The sequence below is a fragment of the Myotis brandtii genome, unplaced genomic scaffold, assembly GCF_000412655.1.
Source record: "Myotis brandtii unplaced genomic scaffold, ASM41265v1 scaffold1671, whole genome shotgun sequence".
NCBI lineage: Eukaryota > Metazoa > Chordata > Mammalia > Chiroptera > Vespertilionidae > Myotis > Myotis brandtii.
The window spans coordinates 35,232-39,898 of NW_005356135.1; the positions used below are offsets into that span (position 1 = coordinate 35,232).

The window sequence follows — 4,667 nt, forward strand, 5'->3', positions numbered from 1 at the left end:
TAAACATCATTACATAAAAGGGTACGGTCTTTTTTTTTTTTTTTAGTTTTACTCATTTCAAACGGGCCGGATCCGGCCCGCGGGCCGTAGTTTGCCCACAGCTGGTCTATACTATAGAGTCTGTACTAAGATGTGTATAGTGCCGTGAACAGTGTTGGACACAACAACCCATATTTGGTGAACTGATGAGTGAACTAACCCCAGAGGAAAGGTTCTTCCTAGGTCAGTGATGGCGAACCTTTTGAGCTCGGCGTGTCAGCATTTTGAAAAACCCTAACTTAACTCTGGTGCCGTGTCACATATAGAAATTTTTTGATATTTGTTTTATAGTAAAACAAAGACTTATATTTATGATATTTATTTTATATATTTAAATGCCATTTAACAAAGAAAAATCAACCAAAAAAATGAGTTCGCATGTCCCCTCTGACACGCGTCATAGGTTCGCCATCACTGCCCTAGTGGAAATCGGGGATGTTGGAGAGGATGCATCTCCTTCCTGACAACCTTGGAAAACGGGTGGATTCTCATTTATCTTAGAAACGACAGAACATGATGGCTGGAAGGAACCTTAGAAATCATCAGTCTGATCCCATCCTTTGGTTCCTTTCATTCATTCACTTCACAGATGAGGAAATGAAGATCAGAGAGGTTCAACAACTGGCCACAGGTCACACAGCAATTTCATGGCAGAGCCTTCGCTGAATCCCAGTTCTCACCCCTGCTACTTCCTAAAATAGCAATGATGTTCAAAGTTCTTGGCTGTGACTCACAGTAAAAAATACACATGACATGGTACACACCCACCCACCCACTCCCACACAAAACACTAAAAAGGGTTTCTTGTAATGCACACTGGTCTATTGTCTATTTATTCCATTTTTTATGATATGCTAATCCCAGCTCACTAAATTAAGCTCACAACTTGAAATTTAAAAGCACATTCCACTGCATCACCTTGCCCACCACACCTCTCCCCCTGTACAGGCTGAAGTTCTCCGGCGTTTTCTGCCAAGGGACACGGGAGTGGCCCACTTCTCAGCACCCGCGGCCAAAGAGCCCACCATTAAAGTTTCATTTGCTTCCAAGAGTGCAGTCCAAGCGACTCTCTTTTCCAGCCCCGGTAGCCACAACAGGCTGCTTCAGATCACACACCAGGCCCGGGCAGCAGCCTCGTCCTGGTCCTCGTCCTGGTCCTCGTCCTCGTCCTTGTCCTTGTCCTTGACTGGCTCTCCAAGCCACACGTTAGCAGACATTTGCATCCTTACATAAAAGAGCTTGTTCTTATCTCTCACTAGCCTCTCTGCTGCCGTCACTCTCCCTCCCCAGCCAGGAGCCAGGCAGGCGGGATGGGAGGGGTGGCAGGAAGCAGAGCTGGGAGGGGAGAGAGGGACAGGCGTGGGTCTGAGGTCATCAGCTACATAAGTAGGTGTGAACAGGTGGGCTGCTCAGCAGTCCTCAGGAGACGGCAGCCTCTCTCTCTCTCTCTCTCTCTCTCTCTCTCTCACACACACACACACACATGCACAGGGTTAAAACATACTCTCCCTTCTCCTAACCCTGTTTCACCATTTTCTCCTCCATTTCCCAAACCTCCTTTACCAAATATTCTCTCTCTCTCTCTCTCTCTCTCTCTCTCTCTCTCTCTCTCTCTCTCTCGTTAACATGGTGGGAGCTGGTTTCCCCTATTTCTCTTCTAATTGACAGGTTGGAACTTTCTGCTCTGATTTGGCAGTGCGGTGCTCTGTGGCAGCCAGGGCTGAAGGCCTCCCATAGCAACCTGGGCACATTCCCACGGCTCCCTGATACCAGGCGGAATTTCCTGGGTTGGCAACTCAGCCCTCTCAGGAGCAGTTCACAGATCGCAGGCCGCCAGGCCCTTACTGGTGAGTCGCACTGGGCTCAGGGCACAGGGGCGAAGCTGGGCAGAGCTTCCAGAGATTCCCAGAGGCGGCTTTCGCGCCTCGGTCTGGGTTCTGCTCCTGGAGGGGGAAGGTTAAAAGGAACGGAGCCGAAGCCGGTTTGGCTCAGTGGATAGAGCGTCGGCCTGCGGACTGAAAGGTCCCAGGTTCGATTCCGGTCAAGGGCATGTACCTGGGTTGCGGGCACATCCCCAGTGGGGGATGTGCAGGAGGCAGCTGATCAATGTTTCTCTCTCATCGATGTTTCTAACTCTCTATCTCTCTCCCTTCCTCTCTGTAAAAAATCAATAAAATATATTTTTAAAAAAAAGGAATGGAGCGGCAGGATCACAGGACTCTCCCCCCAGCTCTGACCCCGATGTGCTGTGTGATGGTAAGTCGGTTACTTAACCTCTCTGGCTCTCAGTTACCTCATTTTTAAAATGAGAGATTAGATTTTAAAAAAACCAACAAAATTAATTGGTCACCTTCAATGATCCCTTCAAATATTCAAGGAATTAACTCATTATGTTGAAATCTGGCAAATAAAGGAAAAGAATCAAGCATTTATCCTCCTCCCCTCTATCAACTACAACCCTAGATAAACACAGAGTTGTTAAGAGTAAACACCTCTTTTTAAAAGAATTCCAACAAATAAATGAAAAAGAAGTGATAGAATAACAGCATTTTGCAACATCCAAGGAATTGCTGAATCTAGACATTGAGCATCAACAGATCACAAAAAGACAGTCAGACATCTGTGCTTGCCGAGGAGAAAACAATTCCACCCGCAACCGTGCCCACAAGATCCATTCAGATCAGACTTCCGGGTCCAAAACCGATTTGCACTAACAAAGAGGACAGAGAACACGTCAGCGCATCGGAGCGCCGTGGCGCAGTCCAGCTGGGAAGCTCAGCAGGCCCCGAGCCCGAGCTCGCAAAGAACAAAGTGGCCCGGCCGGCGTGGCTCAGTGGTTGACCTAGGAACCAAGAGGTCACAGTTCGATTCCCTGTCAGGGCACATGCCTGAGTTGCAGGCTCGATCCCCAGGGTGGGGCATGTAGGAGGCGGCCGATCAATGATTCTCTGTCATCATTGATGTTTCTACCTCTCTCTCCCTCTCCCTTCCTCTCTGGGATCAATAAAAATATATTAAAATAAAACAAAACAAAACAAAAAAACAACAAACAACCAAAAAAAAACCAAAAAAAAAAAACCCAAAGTATGCCCCGACTGGGGGTTGAACCTGCAACCTTTTTGGTGTAGGGACCATGCTCCGATCAATTGGGCTCTGGCAGGGCCCAGGCATTATACTTTTTAATATATATATATTTATTTCAGAGAGGAAGGAAGAGGGAGAGAGAGAGAGAAACAGCAATGATGAGAGGGAATCATCGATCTGCTGCCTCCTGCACGCTCCACACTGGGGATCGAGCCTGCAAACTGGGCATGAGCCCTGACTGGATATCGGACCATGACAACCACTGAGCCACCAGCCTGGCCCAGGCTTTGAGCTTTTTAAAGCCCCTCAGGTGTTCCCATGAAGAGCCCAGGGCGAGAACCCCTGTGCTCAACCCAACGGCCTGGCTGGTGGTGAAGGACTCAGGTGTTCGTGACCTTGTGGAAGTTTCTTTGTCTCTCCTGACTCTAGTCCATCTGTGAAATGGGGTTTCCCACTCCAATTCTTTTCTGTCTGCTCTACTGTTGAGAGAATCAAATGAAGGAGCAGAGAGTCAGGGCTCCTAGAAATAAAGACGCCGAGTTCTGTCCCCAGCAGCTCTAGCTGCTGTCTCTCAGTGTAGTGGCTGGCCATTGTTCGGAAGCATGAGGCTGGGTGGGTGGCCGTACCTCATTATGGCAGAGATGAAAGCTCCTCTCCTCGTCATCACTCCTCTCTCCCCACCCCCACCGATTCACCCTGTTCCATGGGAAGGTCTGCTTGGCCTTATTGATCTCATTCTCTGTGGCCCAGAAGGGCTGCGCCAGCTGTCCTGCTGCCCTACTGCCCCCCAAGCTGTGATGGCTGCAGAGAGGACGGCCTGGCCTTGACCTCAGAGGCTCCACTCCATGGTCTGCAAGGTCTCGCACCTGAGACAGGACTTTACCTCAGAGGATGTCTACCCAGTATCCTCCGGGAGCATTGTGTGGGTTTTGCTCCCCTTTGGACAGAGAGGAAAAACAACACTTTGCTTATTTTCTGGCAGTAATAGCTGATATTTGTTAAATCCAATGTGTGAGCCCGGATCTTACTTGCATAACCCTGTTTCATAGCCACACCAATCCCGCAAGCTAGGTTCTATTATGTCCCCATTTTACGGATGAACACACAGGGCTGGCGGGCGGCAAAGCAACGTCTCCGGGTTGCTGGACCCCCCAGGGAAGGTGCAAGAACCCAGGAAGTCTGAACACAGAGCTTTTCTAAAAAGGCAGTGCGCCAGACGTGGCTGCAAACAATTTGTACTTTGTAACTCATTTAATCTCTGACTACAATAAGAAGCAGATTCTCTTATCTTCATTTTATGGACAAAGAAAGGAGGACACAATAAGGTTAGGTAACTTGCCCATGGCCACCCAGATCAGATGAGACTGTTGGGAAATAGCGCGAAGGAAGACTGACTAAGCTGTAGCTCCACAAAGGGCTCCTTAAGTCCCCGCGCTCCCAAGAAGTTAAAGTAAGCAAAGCGGAGACGTCTGGCCATGGTGCCCGAGGCACACGGCGCCCCCTGCCAGGGGTGTGCGGCGTCCCCGGTGTGCACTCGGACCTCA

The 4,667-nt window shown here is 49.2% G+C and overlaps 1 long non-coding RNA gene across 1 annotated transcript in view; it reads left to right on the plus strand.

The window, feature by feature from the left end:
• LOC102254857 overlaps positions 1 to 4,667 on the plus strand; it is an 11,938-nt gene that overhangs the window by 1,944 nt on the left and 5,327 nt on the right. The window contains exons 2-3 of the long non-coding RNA XR_001361383.1: positions 629 to 1,886; positions 2,234 to 2,295. This is a non-coding gene — a long non-coding RNA (uncharacterized LOC102254857). The remainder of the gene's footprint in view (positions 1 to 628; positions 1,887 to 2,233; positions 2,296 to 4,667) is intronic.